General features: G+C 42.0%; 1 protein-coding gene across 1 annotated transcript in view; it reads left to right on the top strand.

Annotated features, from left to right (window-relative positions):
* The window catches only part of DIAPH2 (diaphanous related formin 2), a 421,870-nt gene that overhangs the window by 214,407 nt on the left and 185,359 nt on the right, over positions 1–22,104 (top strand). The window lies entirely within an intron of this gene.

The following is a 22,104-nucleotide window of genomic DNA, read 5'->3' as shown; positions in this document are numbered from 1 at the left end:
TGTGTTGTGAGTTGATAATGCTAGCTAAAACACAAAGCTTTTGTTGTGATTTTGTGTGTGATTGTGGGTGCATTTTCTAGTGACACCGAGAATACCTGAATTTCTTGAATTTGGACATCTAATCATTGATCACTACAAACCAAGTGAAACACAAACCTATAAAATATTCTTTTGTAATCTCTACATAATGTATATTTTGCTTCCTGTATGATACTTGGATATTGTAGTACATTAGCTAAACAGATTTATTTATTTTCTCCTACATAAACCACTCTGAAAGAACGGCAGTTACGGCAAATTTGTCTGAGCAGGTCTTTGATCGGGTAAGATCCTATGAACTCAGTTGGATTTGGATTTGTTTTTTGCAGCTGTGCATTTCTCTTAACTACCCCATGTTCTAGGGATAGTTGTTGTTGAAAGTGGCTTTCTGATGTGGTTCATTAGTGCCGGTGATACCCGTCTTTCTGTTTTCGAAATGTTATATACTTGGTTTATTTTGCGTGCCTTGTACTGAACAATTTTTCCAGTGGTTTGTTTCATGCCCTTGGGAGATTTACAGCTGTGTAGCAGGAGTCTGTGGCTGAGGACATTGAAAATATCAACTTCTTTTGGCTACTTCATGACCGACCGCGGTAGGACCACCTGCTTGGACATCTGTTCCACCTGTCAGTTCTGAAACCGTGCAGCAAAGAGAAATGATAAGGTAAGAGACTCCTGCTACTTCACCACTGTTTGCCTTCTTATCAGATTTCATAATTAGAACCTTGTTGGATGTCAGTCAGACTTGGAAACCCAGCTGATGAACCCACTTTACTGCACGGTATTTCTGTGCACTGTGGCACAAAAGATAAATGCCAATTATGGTTCACTGTCATTAAAATAAAACATGCACATACAATCTGCCTTTGTTTATACTTACATGAAAGATTTGCTCATACCATAACACTGAAACAAATTTGGCAATTTGACAACAGAGGTAAGTGTGTCCGAAATATATTGTTTCTTAAGAGTTCAGAAACTGCAGGTGACATGTTAAATTGAGTTCATTGGGCTGTTCAGAAGTTCCATTTGAATGGTATGAAATTGTAATGCATAATTTACGGTAGTTTGCTGTTTTCTGCCGTTAATTAAATGGGTTTCATTTTATTTTAGTTACAATATCTTTTCTGTGTTTGACATAACACCTTTTAGGGAAAGTTTTAGGGAAAACATGCCAAACATTATGAGATTATCAGAGAGAAGTAAGAAAATGCTAGATTATTATTATTATTTTTGCTCTGGAATATACTGCCATTCAAAAATTGTATGTAATAGTAATAATATTTATTGGTAGAGTCAATCAGACCAGTAAAAACTTGTATGTAAGACATGGTCAACAAATCTCACATGCCAGGTTTCCATGGTGCCTAATATTTTCAACAAGGCAAACCTCTCTTACCATTTCTTACCTTGACTGCCACTGATACCAACACCTCTTGTTGCCTGCCACTCCCCTCCCTGTCTGTAATCGGAGGGGAACTTGGCTAGCTTCAGAAAGGTTCACCCCACCCCAATAGTTACAGGTAGTACAGATATTTGTAGTATGAAACTACATAATATAATTTTCATATTGCAATAGTGCACCCTAAGTAAGAAATTGGAGCTTAAAAGACATATGTATCTTGAGAATAGCTACATTGAGATCCTAACACAACCTTGGGCATATTTCTAAATTTAGCAGAGTGTCATATATCTGGGTTAGAGGTTATCTTTTTGTTATGGTGATGAGCACTGGGATTATCCCTGCATTTATATGCTGCAACATTTTTGTCATAGCATTAATAAAATTATGAGAAAATGTGAAACCAGGTTAGTGTTAAGGGTTTTTTTTTGCTACCACTAGTTAGAAAATGTGCTCATTAGAGTATGAAGCCCTGAAGGCTCAAAAATTAGTCTGGCTCTTATGTATTTTGGCTGGGTCCTAGATCCAAAGAAAATGTCTCAAGGGCTGACATAAGCTTTTTTATTGTAGAGTCTACAATAATAATAATTTAAAAAACCACTCTGTTATACACTGAAAAGCCAGTTTTGAAGGGAGGTTAAATAGCCCACCTTCACATTCATAATGAAGGAAATTCACAGTGGGTAGCCGTGTTAGTCTGTCTGCAGTAGTAGAAAAGGGGAAGAGTCCAGTAGCACCTTAAAGACTAACAAAAATATTTTCTGAAGAAGTGAGCTGTGGCTCACGAAAGCTCATACCCTACCAGAAAATATTTTTGTTAGTCTTTAAGGTGCTACTGGACTCTTGCCCTTTTCTAGTAATGAAGGAAATGATGGACGGGAGAGCAGAAAGAAGTCTGAAAGGGAACTACGTGATGAGAGGGTTTATGATGGAATGCTCTCCTTTTGTTTATGTAAAGGTCAGAAATATTTGGCACACGGGAGGCTTTTTGAAGTAAAACTTAAAATGGTTTTATTTGTCTCCTTTGAGGGGAATGTAAAGGTCAGGCTAATAAAGTGTCACAACATGAACGGCTTGTAACAGAACAACAGGAATGAGGAACGTATGATGGTTTTACACAAGAGATATTTTGTAATTCAGAATGTATCTAAGGTGGTTCACCAACAAGTGCTGGTACTTTTATTAAGTATTGAGATTGATTTCTGTTGGCAGTCACTGCTTTGTTTCATAAACATAAGCTTCTTCAAACAGTAGTTCTTTAATTGGAGGAGTTAGGAACATATACACAATTTCCCAGTTATCTTCTTTAAATTGGCCTGTGATCACTCTTTTCACTAGAGCTATTTCCTGTTAAACACTTAGGGACCACCCTCTCAGCACAAGAACTATTTCCCTTTATAACTGGCTTTGGATCCTTTCTGATCCCAATCCAAGGTTTGTTCCTCTCACTCCAGAGGAGAATCCTCTCCAGACAGCTTGCAGCCCACTCTGCTGTCACCAACACTGTCCATTAATAGCTCTCTCTCAACTATCCGTTTCCAACTGTCAATTTTCTAACTGCCATCCTTAGAATTCCATTTGAACACCCTGTCAATCAAGGGGTTCTGTGACTGGGACAACTCCTCTGAATGCAGCTGACCTTCACAGGGCTGTACTGCTGTGACTCACTGATCTGAACACAACACACTGGCTATATATTGTGGTCTGCCAGGTGCTTGAGAGGCCTCCTGGTTTTGCAGTTCCAGACAGGCAACAAGATAAGGTAGTTTGCGGACCCAGGAGAAAGGGAGGGAGTGAAGGTGAGGAACAAGAACAACAACATAAATCAGACTGGGAAAAAATAGGCTACAACTTTTATTGAACACAATCACAGGAACATTGGCACAGTATGGGGTGACTCTCCTGCTGCCCGATATTACCTCCCCCAGCCTGCCTGCTGGCTGGGGGGGAGAAACCATGCAGAGGCAAACCCCGGGATCCCACATGGGCACAAACCACTGTGTGGTTCCTTTGCCACCTAGTGGTGAAAGCCAGCTTACAGCCCCCTAGCTGGGCAGGCCACTGAATGGCTCCACCCCAAGACCCCTTAAGGGGGTCCCCAAGAAAGAGGAGGGGCATGCAGGCATAGCCTCCCTCCAATGGATCCATCCCAATGCCCAAACTTCCCATCTGAGCTGTGATGAAAATGCAGAGAAAAGAAACAAAGTATACCGAAGCACAACCCATAAAAGCCAAGAATCCAAGGGGGGGGGGGGAGAGAGCCAAAACCAATAGAGGATGAGGCCCCCACAGCAGCCCAGCTAAGTAGGGGAAGGGTGGAGCCATTGCTTTTTGAATCATTGGGCTTTATCAGGATGGGTTTATGGGCACATGAGTTAGAGCATGAGGCTATAGATTGTATGCATTTTCTGTATGGCTTGGATCTAGCAATGCCAAAGCAGAAACATGAAATGACTTAGCACAGTTCTGCTTGCACAACATCTTGTGTGGCATTTCTGCGGCCATATGCTTGGAGTTGAACCAGAGACGTTTAGTAACTAAGGCCTGGATGATAACGATTAAATTTTGGCTACTTCTTCATTATAGATGAGACCCTAATAGCCTTATTTACCTTATGCTCGCTGAGTACCATATTTCTGAATGGCTGGCCCTCATTGATAAGAAAATTTCAGTCATTGGTCTTAATATTAATGATTTGGTCCTGCTCTCTGAAAATAGTGCCTTTGTGTTGATCAAACAAAGACTTATCGATGTGGAGTTACAAGAATTGAAAAGCCTTGCTTCTGGCCGTTGCTCTCCAGTGCTCTGGGGTATTCCTTATGGTCCCTCCTTTCCAGAATACTTTTCCTGTTTGATTGAACCATCCCTTCATAGGGCATTTATGTTGTTTTGTTTTAATGTTCATCCTTCTATGGTGTTATATGGGAGATTTGAGAAAATCCCATATACAGAGAGATTGTGTCCTTGTGGGATGAACAAGATTGAGGATAACGAACATGTCCTACTTTACTGCAGATTTTATAAGAATCTTCGTACCATTTACTTAAAGTCTAGTCTGCAATCTCTTGAGGGGCTATCTGATCATTGTAAAATTTGTAAACTTGTTGTAACAAAGAACAGGAATATCATTGAATTGGTAGCAAAATTGCTCTACTATGCTACTAGGAAGAGATTTTTTCTTGACTCCTGACATTTTGTAATTGTTTTCTTGATGTTTATGCCAATAAAGGTTGTGTGTGTGTGTGTGTGTGTGTGTGTGTGTGTGTGGCATTTAGTGCATTCCTCCCTATATATTTCAGTGTCCAGAAATTGGTTGCACAAGATCTTTCAGAAGCAGAAACCCAAGTGGGGATACAATGAATTTGAATTAATTCAAGGGGCTCCCATGCTTCCCACCCCCCTTGTGTTTCCACTTGTGCAAGAGCTCTAGCACAAGTGGAAGTGTTGCACTGGATCAAGCCTAGTGTTTTTCTGCAACATTGTATTTTACTTAACACTCTACCCCCCCCCCATGTAAAGTATCAGTGCAAAATGTGAGGAGTGATTTCTCAAGTAAATCTTGCGATGATGCTCAATCATATAATAATAGTAATTGGCAGTAGGTTAGGAGCAAGCACAACAAAATGTTGCTTTACCCAGCACACCTTAACTTGGTTCATTACCACAAGAGGTAGTGATGACCTCTAACTTAGATGCTTTAAGAACAATAAGACAAAGTCATGGAAGAGACATTGATCAGCAGCCATTAATCATGACACAGGCATTCTATCTCTAACAAACATTTGTAGCTCTGTTTTGCACTTTCCAGTGTCATCCGGCTATCTGCTGTCTTTTTTTTTCTTTCTGATTTAAATAATGTTATGAAAAAAGAGAAGATACCTTGCATTATTTACTGCTTATAGTTTAGAGATCAGTTGTCCCCTCCTAGGTACTGCTGAGGTTGTTGATGGTTAACCCTGTTCTCACAACTATTTTACTTATTATTTATTTAGAAATTTATATGCCATCTCTCCAGAGACCTCCAGAGCCGCTCGAGGTGGCTCCCAAGATAAAACATGATAAAATCATAAAATAGCATGAGAATACCATTAAACACTTAATGGGAGGGAGCATAAAATATCCAACAGCCTAAAATGATCCTCGTATAACAGCCTTCAGGCTGGAAGCAGACTGTAAAACGATGTTAGAAGATCAACTTCACTAGCACCCCAAGCTACAAACCTTCTTCTTCAGGAGGGATGCAACCCACTCTGGAATAGGCTAACTCTTCAGTCTTCCAGCAGCTTCTCTGTTATCAGCAGCATCTCACTCTTGTCTGGACTGACCTTCAGTTTATTGAACGTCATCCATCTCATTTCCTGCTCCAGGCACTTCTTCAAGACTTGGGTATCCAAGGTTTGGTGAAGAAAGATAAAATAATGTTATATAGAAATATATTTATTTGAAGGTGCTTATATCAGGGTTAAAAACATTAAAAATGATAAAACAAGGCTCAATAGCAACTAATAGGTTAATAAACTTTAACCACATACCATACATGTTTCAGCCTTCATCAGTGGTCAGATAAAAACCCATATAATGTACACACATGCAAACCCATATAATGTCACAATATATAGACAGAATTATAAAAGCCAATATATATGTGTGTAGGGTGTATATCAGTTTTCAAATTTGAAAGCCCACTAGGTGGGATACCTACAATTTGTTCTACTCTGGGCTATATTAGTCTCCCATGCGTAGTGTGCATGCTGGTATCAACCTGATAAAACGGTTGTGAGTTTTCTTTCAGGCATTCAGGTTTGAGTGAATGCCAAAATCTTCTCTCTATGCCCTGTTTTATGTAAACACCCACGGATTTTAGATGGCAGCTGACTCGTGGCAATTGTACTTTGAATGGACTAAAAATTGTTACTGATCTCTTATTTATATAGCATTGTTTGTTTATTTTTAATTTGGTGCCTATGGCATTCATTTAGCATTAACAGAATCAATTTAATCATTTTGAGTCAGCAAGTACTGCATGCCTAGTTGTACTGGGAATTGCTAACTTTGGCCTAATTCTGAGAGGTGAACCTGCCTGGAGGAGAGGTGTGATTCATTTGATGGAAATGCCCATCCTTATTCCCCCCCCCCACACACCCCAGCCGAAAATAACCCAACTTAGACACAGAAAATTGCCTTCCCTGACATGCATTTTTTCCCCTGTTTGGAAGATATTCATGTGTTTGAGGGTATTTGGTTTTGGTTTTTATGAAGGAGCGTTCAGTTGGGTGAATCCTGTACTGTAGTCGGAAGTTGTATTCAGATTCCTTTAAGAAAGTCACTTATAATACAAAGCTATAAATTGTTGTTGGCAGGAATTATGTATAAGTGCAGCAAGTCACTACAGCTGTTCTAGTTCCTTCTTGCTTTAGGTTAGATCGTTAGGAGAACACAAGGAAAATAAAATAGTTCCCAGGATGTCATGTTTCCCTTCAGTGAATCATGGTTGACATTTGGGTCACCTCACCGTTTTCCTGTTCAATTTTGTAACAGTGCCTGGGACGTACTGTGTGGTTACGCTCCTGTTCTGTGAATGGAAGCTCAATTATGAATCGCCACCAGGATCTTGGCAATTTCTCCCTGCTTTTATGCTTGAATAAACCTTTCCTTTAATAAGGCTTCTGCTAAAATAAGCCTGGAAGCATTCAACACTGAGAAGCCTTGGCTTTGATAATTTAGAAAAAAGAAAAGCAATTTCATTGCCTCATGAACTTGGCTTTGACTCCTCATATTGTTTCTCTCTTTCTGCAGGTAATTAACGCATTTTAAAATGAAAGCCCTCTGCATTTTGTATCAGCGAGTTACAGATGGCTGGTTATTCTTCATTATTCTTACTAAAGTGTGACTATTTGTCCACATGGGATAGGGAACTATATTGGACTGTGAGGGCTTTTTCACTTTGCATTAAAAATAAATAAATCACAATATGACTTCATGGAACTTTGCAAAGTTTGCCCTCACATAATCTAATGGCAGGTGTTTAATATAACAATATGTATATGTGTGTGTGTTTATTTATTTGTTTAAAAAGCTAATTTATGCATTTCCGAAGCGACTAGGGCTCTCCCAGTTCCTCTCCCAGTTCCTCAGGGCCTGTAAGTCAGAGATGTTCTGGCAGGCTTATGGCTGAGGGCAACATTCCTCCTCTTGTTGGGCAGATCAACTTCTCCCTCTTTGAGACTGTGGCTGCTGGCTTACTATTTAGCACATTATATTTCACCTCCCCGCCCAGCACTATGGTTGGTAACCTTGGTTTTTCTCTTTCCCCATCACTGTTCCCCCACCCCACCCCAGCTACTGGGGAACAGAATGTTCTCTCTCTGAGGGCTGCTTTGACCTGTGCCATCAGATTGGCTGTACAGCTGCTACTACAGCAGCTTGACTGAAATTGGATTTTAAATATGTTTTTATTATTAATTGATATTTAATTAGTATTTATTGTTTTTATTTTGTATGTACTGTGTATATTTTAACTTGTTGGAAGCTGCTCTGAGCCCCGCTTTGGTGTGTGTGGGTGTGATACTATATACATACACGCATACGTACATACATATGTACATACATACATAGTTCATTTAACACCAGAGTGCTGCCTTTCTTCAACTTGCTCGCACAGAATACATGTTAAATAAGGTTAGAAATTAATCACCTTTCCCTGTTACTTTCTCTTGTTATTTCCTGGTGTTTTCCAATGCATGGGGGATTGTTCTCTCTCCAGCTTTGTCTGCAGAATAATTGGTTGCCAAAAGGTCTGACAGAGGGAGGGAGGGAAAGGAAGAAAAGGAAAGGAAGGAAGGAAGGAAGGAAGGGAAGGAAGGAAGGGAAGGGAAAGAAGGAACTGCCAGTTGTGCCCACAGGGCAATTAAATGGATGGCATTCTCTCTTCCCCTCCTTACTCTTGACCTACCATTATAAGTGTGTTTCCCCGAAAATAAGACACTGTCTTATATTTATTTTTCCTCAAGAAGACACACTATGGCTTATTTTCAGGGGATGTCTTATTCCGAGGGAATCAGAACTGTCCTCCCTCTCGGCTCCCGTTCTCCCCTTACCACCCCCTTCCGGTCCAGAGGCCCAGGCGTGCTGGTTGCCAGGCCTTTGAAGTGGCTGCGGGAGACTGCAACTGCTCAGCTGGGCTCCTCCTGTCTTCCCCACCCCCAGAGGCCCGGGCGCGCTGGTTGCAGAGCCTTTGAAGCGGCTGCGGGAGACCGCCTCTGCTGAGCTGGGCTCCTCCTGGTCTTTTCCACCCCAGCCCCGGGCACGCTGGTTGCCGGGCCTTTGAAGCAGCTGCGGGAGACTGCATCTGCTCAGCTGGGCTCCTCCTGGTCTTCTCCACACCAGCCCCGGGGTGCCTTATTTTCAGGGTATGGCTTATATTAAGCAAATGCTTAGAAATGCTGTTTTCGGGGAAACACAGTATGACCCACGAATGAGGTGATAAATTTGGACATTTTATTCATTTTCATTGTTACATCAGGGGAGAGGTTCTAAACTAGGATTAAAGTAGGGTTTAAAATCCGGGATTGTGGGGAGAAAGCAAGCTCTAGTTTGCCCAGGTAGATGTCATGGAAAACTGGAATAAGGCTGACAACTACCCTAAAATGGGTAATTTTGAATCTCACCCCATGTGAGAGAGGAAGGGGAGAAGGGAGGGCAGTAGAGGGCAGGGAGGTGGTGAACGTGAATGTAGGTTGTGCCCATTATAAACAAACAGGTTTGTATGACATCTGAATGCAGTCATAGTTTGCTAGTGTGGATGCAGCAACAAACTGCAGGGTTGTCTTAAAGCACAACCAAACATAATTGGATGTATGAACTATCCTTCCATGCATAGTTAACATTGCACCTCATTTTATCTTAGTTATTTCAGTGCAAAACTTAGTTGAACTATAGAAGTGAAACCAACAGCATTTTTTTTCCATCGTGGTGGCTTCTGTGCAATCTTATATTGGGATTGTGTGTGCGCAGGCCAGCTGCGGAAAAGATTTCCAAAGCTTTCTAATAGACTAGGAGGGCCCCTCCTCCCTCCGGCACTTTCCTGCCAAAGCTGTCACATGATCAGGAGGAGGGACACTATTCCCTCAATTCTCTCCAGGCCGCTACCGGGAACCCCAAGAAACTAAGGTTCCAGAGAGTTCACAGCGGGGCAGGATGGGAGGGATGTGTGCCTGCACAGAAGACCACTCGATGGACAACAGTTACAGGTAAATGCCACTCTGTTTTCATTGCCGTGGTTTCTATGTTGTCCCACATTGGGAGATTAGCAAGCTCACTGAGTTAGGGAGGCAGGTGTGAAGCTCTCCGAAGAAGAGACCACAGAGGACCGCCTTCCCAACAGTTATTTAGCATCCCATGTTGACATTCACCCAGAACTGTCTTATAAAGGAGCATGGAGCTCTCTACAAGTGTCCCAGCTGAAATATATACAGGAACGTGGCAAAGAAAAAGCTTTGGAAATTGTTTGTGCAGCTGGCCTACACACACAGAGTCCCAATGTGGGACTGCACAGAAGACCACTCGATGAACAGCAGGTACAGGTAAGTGCAACCATGTTTTACACAAGAATACATTCATAGTAAATATTACACAGTATCAGAGGTTGGAGATGACCACAGAGCTGTATGGGTTCTGAGCCAGAATGAGTCCTATTGTATGAATCCAATAACTGATTTGTTGTCTCTGAGCAAAATCGTGATCAGTGTTCATTTTCATTGCATGTCCCCAAATACTTCACGTTCGTTAATGTTTAAGCGCAAGTGGAGAAACTTGGAGAACTTCTTTAGGAAATATTAATTAAGAAATTAAAAACCACATCCCTGCCCCAAACCCTCATTGCACTTTAGGAGCCAGTTAAATGGCAATTCAAAACAGGGGTAAAGGGGGGGGAGGAAACTGTCATCCTCAAATCTCCAATCGTTTATTATAGCCACCCCACCCCCAAGCAATCAGTTGCACTAAAGCACTGAATCTCTGAGGTTTAGGCCTAGGTTAAGTAGGAAAGGACTCATTAGACTACACACCCAAGCCAAATTCCTCAGAAAAATAATGGGTATTTTGTGTTTGGAAACTGGCCAAATGCTACTTGAAACAAGAACATAGCTCATGACTGTAAAATTCTGGTTACGCCTCCACTTTAAGGCAGATTCCTCTTCCCTTATCTATTATATGCTCATGGAGTCACATGTGTCTAAGTGGCTTCAACATATTGAGAGCAAAATTAAATCTATTGGCTTTAACTTCGACTCCTTGCTTATGCTTACTGAGGCAGAAGCTTTTCAAAGGATAAAATGCAGACTCTTAGATATAGGACTTCAAGACCTAAACAGCGCTGCTAATAAAACATGCTCTCCATCGAATTTAGGGGTATTTTTTTGACTTTTATCAGCCCTCCCCATACTTATCTCACCTGTGTGATCCTTCTCAACGTAGAGCCATTTCTTTGGCCAGATTTAATGTTTTGCCATCTGCACTACTTGAAGTCAGATTTCCGAAAATCCCTCTGTGGCAACGAGGGTGGGTCGGTTGCGACTTGATGACACTTTACACACACACACACACACACACACATTTATTGAACAATCATCTGCCCCATATATTGGAGACTGTGGCACAGTTTTTAAAGTTTGTTTTAAAAGCCCGCCAAACAGTTAATTAGATGGCAGTATCAACAAACAGCTCTATTCGATGTCTTTTAACTATTCTATAAAGGGCACTCCGTTCCTTTTGTACCCTTCTGTATTATGTTTTTATGCCAATAAAGGAATGATGATGATGATGATGATGACGACGACGATGACGTCTCGTTAGACTTGGACACTGGCAGCCCTGAGCCTTGTGGCGGCCGGGGACAGCATAGCCAAAGCGGCGCCTCCGAAGAGGTTCCACAGCAGCTGCAAGGCTTAAAAAAGCCTTTTTTGTAACAAAAAAAATGAAAAAAAAATGGGGAAAATACCCCTTTAGAGAAAAGCGAGGCTGTGCCAGGGAAAAATTGGTGCAGCACTGCTGAGGCGTGAGAGGGTGTTCCCGGCCTGAAAGGGGTCAGGGAGCTGCCTACTGGAATGTCCCGGGAATGCCCTCCAGGACAACGGTGTGCGGTCTTGCGTTGTTGGGATGCTGTTGGGAGGCTGAGTCATTGTCCCAGGGCTGTGCTGCTGCGGCAGTCCAGGGAGGCCAGTGTGAGCACCCTAACGCCGGTATCCAAGCCAGTCTTGGCTGCGCAAGTGGCACAGACACCGGCACAAGTGGCATGGATACCAGCACGGCCACTTACGCGCCTCCTGAGGACTTTCAGCCCAGAACCTCAGGAATGGGCTGTACGCTCCTTGCACTGTTATACTGCTGAGGAGGCAAAATCTCCCACTTGTTTGTCATCTGCATCCCTTCCCTTGATTCCTTATGATCCTAGCTTGTTGTGAATTAAAGGCACAAATAGAATTGTTGCAATTTCCTTGTAATAGATTTTGAATCTGAATTACTCAGTTGTGGCACTTCCATCATCTCCTCTCTGTCAAATGTCAGGAAGCACTTCTCTCTGTAAAACCCACCAAGCACTCTCCATATCAACAATGGCATTTCATCAGAGGAGACCATCTTTGGTTCTTTTTTCCCCCTTTCGCTTATTTCTGGGAAGCCGGTAGTTTAGAATATGTTCAGATTTCAACGCTGATAATAATGCAGCGATGGGAACCTCATCTTGTTTAGACCTGACTGCAAAGGGGAATGTGCTGAGCAGAAATGGCATCTCAACACACTTTAAGTGAATTATTTCTCCATAATGAGCTTTGAGGAAATCCCAGGTGTTGATAGCTGATGGGGTGTTAATGTCATTAACATTCTGTCAGCGCTCCTTGTCAGCCTGTTAATGATGCCCTGCTGATCGGATACAATGAGCCCTCCTCCAGGAGTAAAGCTTTCACCACTAGTCAGTCAGGATAAGGAGGGCTCCCCCATGCCCCACAGTACATAGATTTTTCCCCTTCCCCGCTGATAAGCTGGAGAATGAAATAAGAGCAGTGGAATCTTTCTGGAAAAAGAAGGGCAGAACCAATTGCATACTTCACCAGTAACTGTTGTCATTCCTGTCTTCTTGTAGAAATGCACACCTTAAAACAGTTTGTCTTCTCCTCTGCATACATGAATGTCATCCTAATTCAAGGGAGAGCATATGGGAACATCTGGGTTGTATGCATCGTGCCCTTTTTAAATAGTTCAAGGTGTGCTGATCAACAGTTGGGTGAATGGCCCATGATCAATTCCCTAACAGCAGATAAATTGGATTTTAGCAGATCTAGCAAAGGTGTGCTGCCAATCATGGAGAAACTTGTGTGGATCCAATCTGATATTTTGAAACGTTTCTTGCGCAGTACCATAGCTGTTGAATCTAGTTGGGAGGATCACAAAGGTGTAAACTATGAGCACATGGTTTCCCGTGCACCTCAAATTACACATGTGGAAATTTGCACCTGTGTAATTTGAGGGACAAATAGGGTATAATTAGCGCTAATGCTTAAAGTGACTGATTTCTTATCATTGTGCATTATAATAGTGCCAAGTGAGAATAGCGTCCCTCCAAACGTTATGAAAATGTGATGGTAACAAGATGTTAAACATAAGTTGAACATTAAGGGCTTAGTTGAAAATATGTTTGCCTTTATTTGTTTGCTTTAATGTTTCTGATATACTTAGTATTCAAAACTATGTTTTATTTGTCCCTCAGATGGCAGGTCAGTAACCTGGAAAAAGGGAGAGGAAATAAACAGTGTTGATGTTCAAAATGATATGATTTGATACAAGGGATTATATATTCAAATTAAAAGAGACAAGTATATTACTGCAACAGACAAGGGCCTTGCTGAAGGATAAGGGAATGTTATAGACTAGAGTACGCTGACCGACGCGTATATAAGGAAGGGATAATTATAGGGGGAGAGGTCATCTCCAGTTTGAGGTGATCTAGATTAGTATCTGGTGAAGAGAGCTTTGACTAGGGATGGGCATTTGGGTAAAACTGAACTGAAAATATACCCAGAAAATGGCATATCAGTATTTTGGTGGTATATTCAGCGTCTCAAATATATCTGGGAATTTTTTGACCTATGGGGAAAATGGTCCTGAAAAATCCCGGAAATATTCAGGATTATGTGGGAAGATTAGGAGGCAGCATTTGTAAGCTTCTGGGACTGTTTTGTTTTTTCCCCTCTCCCTCCCCATTTTTCTTTGTTTCATGTCTCCTGAGGTTTCAGTTGGCTTGTCAGACTGCTTCTGTCTATTTTAAGTCTGTTTGTCAGTTTCAATAGCTTTTTTTTTTCTCTGCCAGAGTTGCTTGGTGGCCCACCCCCTTGCTTGGATTTGTTCTGCTGTGATTACTTCTGTTAGGCTTGAACTTCTTCAATGGCACTGGGTTCTGCTGGGCATCTGTACATTGTCATTGGTTCTGTTAGGCTTGCAAAGCCTCCCCCTTCAGTTTCCACCACAGAGATTCTCTGGTTTGACAACAGGAGAGATGACTCCTGTTGACCTAGCACTGCCAGAGTAGCACTGGGTTCTGCTGGGCTTCTTCACATTGCAATCGGTTATGGTGGACTTGCAAAAGTGCCCCCTTCACTTTGAGTTTCCACTGCAGAGATTATCTGGCGTGACATTACTTTTGTTGAACTTGAACTGCCACAGTGGCCCTGGGTTCTGCTAGGCATCTGTACATTGTCATTAGCTCTGCTGTGCTTGCAAAAGTGCACCCCAGCCTTCAGTTTCTACTGTAACAATTCTCTGGTTTGATATTGATTTCGTTGGGTTTGTATTGCCAGAGTGGCCCTAGATTCTGCTGGGCTTCTGTACATCGCCATTGGTTTACTGGGCTTTCAAAAGTGCCCCTGGAGTTTCCACTGCAAATTCTCTGGTTTGATTTTGGTTCTGTTTTGATTGGCACATTGGTTTGTGGTGCTACTGGGATTACTGAGTTATGTAGTGGTTCTGTTGGGCTTTTTGTGTTGCTTCTTTCATGGGAGACATTTGGCCAATGATTGCTTTTTGCAGGCATTGCTTTTGCCCTAGAAGCAGCTTGGAGAGTCCCCCCCCCAAAAAAAGGAGATAATGGAGGATGGCTGGGGGAACCCTGTTCAGGGGCCCATAGAATTGAACTCCTTCGTCCAAACTACTTGAAATTTGGGAGTTATTTAAAGGACAGGCACCATCAGCTTGATGACAATTCTGGTGCCTGCATCTTTATAAACACACACTCACACACACACGCCACCTGGAAAGTTTTCACATTGGGAATAATGGACCCAAAAATTTGGGAACCTGAAAAAAACCTTAATCGAAATACCATATCAGTATATACTATTTGGGAATATTGGGATTACCAATATTTTCCTGGTCCAATATACCCGAATCCAAAAAATTCCTTTAAAAAAACAAACAAACACAAACCCCTAGCTTTGACTCTCTAAAGCTCATGCCCTGAAAATCTTGTTGTTCTCTAAATTGCTACTGGACTTGTATCTAGCTATGCTACGGCAGACCAACATGGCCTCCTCTGAAACTACTTGAGGAAATGTGTTCTTAATTACCATTCTACAATTGTTGCATATATGGGGAAGAATAATTTCTGAATTGATTTCGATGAAAAGTTAATGGCACAACAGGTGTAGTTGCATCCTTCATGATTGCTTGACAAATAGTGAAATAAAAATGCTTTTAGGCAGGATTTAACAACACAGTATATTGAGAGAAGCTGACAGTGGAGCTTCTCGCAGGGCTTATGGCCCCTCGTTTCATCCCCTAGTGCAACTCTGGAAACAGTATAATTGTGTAGTTAAATTAAGAGACACAAGGTTTGTCAGATATGATTAAGTATATCATCCAGTAGGGAATATCATTTCCTCCCACATCTGAGCTCTGGCTTTTCATCAAGTGCACTTTCAGTGAGTCATAGGAATTCTCTATATTCTTGCTCTACATTTTATTGAATGACTGAGAAACCTGTACTTTTGTAGCCCCTTTATTGTAGTGGTAGTTGCAATTTTTCCATGTAGTTTTTGAGAAGGAACAACATGATAACAGGTTATCATGAGTTCATGCATGTACATGCCCACACTCTCTCTTTTTTCCGGAGACCTGTAGCCAGCACTTCCAAATAAGTCTCTTGTTGTTGTAAACTAGACTTTTTGATGGCACGTACTACAAGTGCAGCATTTGGCACAGCAGCATGCTGGCCAGAAGGCCAGCAAATACACAAACCACATGGAGCAATTCAAGCTCATCAGTGCTGTTGCAGATATACTTGGTGCTACAGAGTTTTAGAATTGTTAATTCTTGTTTTTGTCCTGCCCTAACCCAGTGAGTTAAACTCACTAGTCACTAAACCATACTGTTTAGTTTGTATATTGCTAAGACACATTGCAGATCCTTTTGGATGGAAATGTATTTGTTTATTTGTTTCATTAAAAATATATTCTGCTCTTTCCATTTAGAGTGTTCAAAGCATTCACTGCAATCATAAAAAAGAACATTAACCGTAACGCAGAGGGAGAAGTTAATAAATAAACCACTTTTTAAAAAGCCACTGTTAACTGCCCACTATGAAAACACACACACAAAAACTAGCATTTCTATTCAACAAAGAGCAATTGAAATAATAAGTGACGGTATTCCCGGTAGCTTCAATAGCTGTTGCTTTTTTCATACCTGCTTTTAAAAAAAAGTTCTGCTGAATCATCAGATCTATATACTTGTCATCTTTAGTGCATAGATTATTTCACTGACTTGTTCTAAAGTGTATATCCTGCACCCTCAGCCAATCCATGAACGCCAGCTTTCAAGCAACAATAATGGGTTAGATCCTAAGCATGTTCTCATGTAGTGGAACATCCCCCTTCTGCTGCAGCCTATTGTGCAGTGAAGGGGGAAATCAGTGGAAATTCTTCCTTGTGTGAGCAGAAACAAATTAAAACCCAACCCATATACAACACAAACATAAATTGAAAACCAGCCAATTATAGCAAATTTAAATCTGTGTCAGCCCTGACCTGGATGGCCCAGGCTTGCCTGATCTCATCAGGTCTTGGAAGCTAAGCAGGGTCAGCCCTGGTTAGTACATGGATGGGAGACCACCAAGGAATAACAGGGTCGCTATGGAGAGGAAGGCAATGGCAAACCACTTCTGTTAGCCTTTTGCCCTGAAAACCCCATAAGGGGTCGCCATAAGTTGGTTGTGACTTGACGGCACTTTACACACACAAATCAGCATCAACACCCACACACACACACACAAAATGCATGGGAAATAAGTAAGTATTCTCCTGGTGCCAAAAGTTTGAGAAGCTTGGTGCCAACTGGACAGATGAAGTTACGGCATTCCATAATCACAGTTCCCCAATTACAAAGGCTCTTTCTCTTGTTATTGCTTGTCTCACTTACATTGGAGGAATACAGAACAGGGGCACAAATGAGCATCTTATGTAACAGGCAGGTACATAGGGAAGTAATTAGTCTTTTCTGTATTCTGATCCTAAAAAGGAACAATTATGATTTGCCTCATCTTCTTTAAGCCAATGTGCAGCCTTAGCCGATCAGTGTGTCTGCCTGTTCTGGTTCTCTGGGCGTCACTAAGCATTTTGAGCACAATAGAAGCAACTATTTCCCAGCCTCCTTTACAAGAGTGCACATATCTGCCTCAGAAATAGAAAGATGAGGAAGATTAGATGACTTTCCTGCCACCATTTTTTTCTTGTGGGCAGACAAATTCTACAGACACCTCTAGCCGGGTTTCATACTATCTGAAGCTTGGTGAAAACAAGCCTACGTGTACTCCAACTAGGGTTGCCAGGTCCCTCTTTGCAACCGGCGGGAGGTTTTTGGGGTGGAGCCTGAGGAGGGTGGGGTTTGGGGAGGGACTTCAATACCATAGAGTCCAGTTGCCAAAGCGACCATTTTATCCAGGGGAACTGATCTCTACCAGTTGGAAATCAGTTGTAATAGGAGGAGATCTCCAGCTAGTACCTGGAGGTTGGCAACCCTACCTTCAACTGGCCTCTTTTTTGGGAGGAGGAGAGGACAGCAGTATGCATTTATACAACTAGTTTAAAATATCAAACCACTTTGTTTGAAAGCATAGCATATGTTCACATAGATTTAGATGTACTAAACTTTGATCTAACTTCTTCTTTTGGTTCCTTGTAATTTTCTTTTCATTCTTCATGCTTAAAACAGGGCTATATGTTTAACACAATATAATGCTGATTCTGTGTTAAATAAAGTCTAGCTCCCTCTGGCATTTGTCATATAGAAGTACACCAATGTGCAGAAATGTATTTATATCAAGTAAATCGTACTGCTTAATCTCTCTGTGTGTATATCAGTTGCTAGCAACATTTCATATATAATCATCTCAGTAAATCATTTTAAGAATAGGCTCTATTTGTAAGAAACCCAAACATACATTAAAGAAGGAAAACAGTGGCTTGAGATTTGAAAAGGGGGAAAGCCAAACATACTGCATACATATCTTTGTTGCTGTATGTGCAGATGTTGGGAAGTTTAAGTATGTGTAGGAGAGGGAATGATGATCTGTTCCATCCGTAAGATTCAGGGGTGAATTGATTTTGTTGTTTTGTTTAAGGAACAACAATAAAGTCAGGTAGAACAAAAAAGTATATTTAAACTTATCACACACGCATACCCATGTCCTCCTGCTCCTTAAAGGCTTAATGTTGGCCAAGTTTTTTTTAAAAAAATGCAACACTTCTGAAAGAACATTGGGTGCTGGTTAGATCTTTTAAAATTATTATCATTATCATTATTATTATTATTATTATTAATAATAATAATAAATAGTTAGGTGCTGACAAGTTTCTGGGTATTAGCTTTCGTGAGCCACAGCTCACTTCATCAGATACAACTAGAATGTGAGTCCGTCTATCCTTAAGCAGAGAAGAGTGAATTAGACACAAAGTGGCAATGTAAATGTCAAAAGCAAGTAAATTGCATTAGCAGGTGTGATTAGATTAGGTGTGATATGCAGAGGGGTAGCAGGAGTGAAGAAATTAGCATTGGTAATGAGACAGGAATCTCAGATCCCTGTTCAATCCAGGAGAATGCATTGTCTTGAGCTTCATTATTAGTTGTAATTCATCAGTCTCTCTTTCTAACTCTCTCTTTCTTGGTGGAGGAGATCTACAAATGAAAATCCATAATGTCTTTTATTAGGACCAAAATATCACAAAACAGTTTGCAAGCTTTTGCATTCTCCAGAACTTTACATCAGGCTGGGTGTTCAATACAAAACAGAACAAGAGAGAGAAAAGATTATTTTGAGGCCATGAGGGAAGGACCTGTAGTCTACATCTTGTAGAATCTTAGAATGACATTCAGGACGCATAGCAGATTTAAATAGATCAAGCTGTTGTGGGTGTAGCATGTTCCAGGTTGCACCAAGGCCTTCTGGGATAAAGAAGTGGGGTGGGAGGAAATGACAATTTTCTATTAAAAATATATCTAATCAAAAGTGTCTTCACCATCAAACACAGTGCACAGGTCCCTTATATAGAGAGGAGGATCCATGTATATGCAGCAGTGCCCCTGACGAGAGCTGTGTTAGAGGTCACCCATCTGGCTTCGTGTGTAAGGGTGGGGAAACTGACCCGGTTCACCAGATTAGAGTCTGCCGCTCACGTGGAGGACCCAGTTCTTCAGATTAGACTCCACTACTCCTAACCATCACTCTTAACCACTGCACCACTCTGGCTCTCAGTGAAAGCTTTGTTGTTTTACTTTTAACTAGTAGAAAAGAGCAAGAGTCCAGTAGCCTCTTAAAGACTAACAACATTTCTGGCAGGATATGAGCTTTCGTGAGTCACAGCTCACTTCTTCAGATTTTAACTAGGCTCGCAACCAATTGCACCCCCAGCAAAAGCCCTTTTGCTCCCTTTTGCAGGTTTTCTGAAGAATGGCAGCATTACAGTCTTCTGTTCCTGGTAGGGCTCTTGTGCCTTTAAAAACTGTGTGTCTGTTAAAAAGTCCATCCAGAGATGATAGCATCAGGGCTCTGTGGCATAAACAACTCTGTGCTATGCACACGGTATTGGAATGTCAACACAGTGACATCCAGAACTGTAGGTGTGTTAACAGCACATGTTCAACTGAGGTAATCAAGTTTAAACAAGATCGTAAGTATGGGCAATGTTGTATTGGTTATTTTCTCTTCCCTGCAAAATGTCAGCTGTTGACTGTTCCATCTGATATTTGTATGACTTTAGACTGAAACAAAAACCGTCTAGCAATCCTATTGAAGAATGCTATCTGGGGAATGCCATTTTATTATTTGCATTTGCATTTGTTTTAATCCATGGAACTAGCTGCGTCTTTATTTATGCAGTACCGTATATACTCGCGTATAAGCCGAGTTTTTCAGCCCCCCAAAAAGGCTGAAAAAGTCGAACTCGGCTTATATGCGGGTCAATACGGTAGGATAGGGGAGGGGGGAGGAGGGAGGAGGGAGGGAACTTACCGCCATCACCGCCGCTGGGCCCGCGCCGCTTCTTGCCGGCCGAGAGCGGCCTGGGGCGGCCCCCTGCGGCTGCAGGGAGGCTGCCCCGGCCCCCGCCGTGCCGCGCCGCCGCTTCTCGCCGGCTGGGGCGGCCCCCTGCGGCTGCAGGGAGGCTGCCCCGGCCCCCACCGGGCTGCACTGCCGCCACCGCCGCCAGGCCCAGCCGCTTGCTGCCAGGAGCTCAGGAAGCCTGCGGGGGGGGGGGGGTTATAAGCCGACCCTCGGCTTATACGCAGGTGCCTAATTTTTCCCCATTTTTGGGGAGAAATTAGGCACCTTGGCTTATACGCGGGTCGGCTTATACACGGGTATATACGGTACTTGAAATCCAGATAAATAGGATGACCTTCACTATGCCATTCTAAGTTTGTCTACTCAGAATCTTACTCAGGTGTATTCAGTGGGGCTTAGGAAGGTATTCTTAGGATTGCACTGTTAGTCTGATCCAGTAGTTTTCTTCTACCTTCTTTACCACCAGCACCCCAGGCCGGAAAAAAGAACATACACATAAAATATGTTAGATATTGCTAATACATGGAGATATGGTGAAATAACCATATATATATATTTGCTACACACATTGAGCTGCAGCGAAATTCCCCATATGCAATTAATTAGCCCTGTAAGAAATTAGTCTTGTGTCAAGTGGTGTTTAAGTGTTAACTCTGAAAATTAGAATCAATTACCTAAGAGGCTGTGATTCCCAATGAGCTTTTCTGTTGCTAACCATTTTTTTAAAAATATTATATTCAAGGAAAAATACAAACGAGCTCATATGGTTAAATCTGTCAGTTCAATAATGAAAAAAATCCTTAAAATCAATGTTTTGTCTCCCTTCACATGTGTGTGTGTGTTAATTATCCATGCAAGTATACTGATATACTTTGCTCATCTGATTCATAGGTCGTTTATGCATGGGAGTTTTACCTAAGGTTCGTAGCTTGCTGGACCCACACTTTGCTGTTGGGAATCTATGCACCAGCAGTCTCCAAACTCAAATCAAGTCTCTGGCCCTTTAAATGCTGCTTTCTAATTGTCTTAATTTGTAATGCTTGCTGTGAGAGAAAACCCCTCCCTCACAACCCAATGGGAGCCTAAAAAAAGCATTTTAAGAACAAAAAAACAGAACAATCTGAAAGGGGTGATGGTGGAAATCCAAGCCTCATTTGAAAAAAGCATTTCTGCTCAGAAAGAGCTCTGAGGAAGCAGGAAGCATTTGAATTCCCATCTTTTTGCATCCTGCTTTGTAATTGGCTGTGAGAGAAAGCAAGCTTCTGTGTCCCACACTTTGCCTTATGCATGGAAATTTCACCCGGGCTGAGCTCAGGGGAAATGGAGGAATCCGGTTAACAGAGGAACAGGAAGCCCCAGGATTTGTGAGGTCTGGCAGCGAAGTCATCTCTAATGTACTGAAAATTCATGCATAACTCCAAGGAACAACCAAGACAGACCGTGGGCAAATGTGAGTGAAAACACCCATGCATAAACTACCATAGTCTCCCTGCAGCAGATACACCTGGTTATCCAGCAAGCCGAATGCACCTTACGAGCCATGTATGATAAGCCTCTAAGGACTCAGTAAAGCCTGCATCTGATACCTGCTAGAACAGCAAAGGGGGGGAAAAAAAAAACAGAACAGGAGGATATACATTCACCAGCAGGCCACACTATACATTTTGTGGGCTTTGTTTGGCTTGGTGTCTAGAAGAAGGCAAATTAAAAGAGTCCATGATATGTACTAGACTCCAGACTGACCTAGACATCTTCAAAGCTATCTAAAAGAGGTGGCAGGAGCACAGGGACAATTGTTAGGTAACTCTCCATATGATTTCTTCTTGCCTCCATTCCTTGAGAGCCAGCGTGGTGTAGTGGCTAAAAGTGGTGGACTCTAATCTGAAAAAACGGGTTTTATTCCCCACTCCTCCACATGAGCGGCAGACTCTAATCTGGTGAGCTTCCCCCTCCCGCGCTCCTATGCATGAAACATAGTTAAGTTGTAGAACTCCCTGCCCTTGGAAGGCTTTAAGAGGGGAGAGGACATGTTCATGGAGGAGAGGGCTATTCATGGCTACTA

Source organism: Euleptes europaea, chromosome 13, assembly GCF_029931775.1.
Source record: "Euleptes europaea isolate rEulEur1 chromosome 13, rEulEur1.hap1, whole genome shotgun sequence".
In the NCBI taxonomy this organism is placed as follows: domain Eukaryota; kingdom Metazoa; phylum Chordata; class Lepidosauria; order Squamata; family Sphaerodactylidae; genus Euleptes; species Euleptes europaea.
Note: the sequence above shows the minus strand (reverse complement) of the source record. Positions and strands in the feature narration are given on the sequence as shown.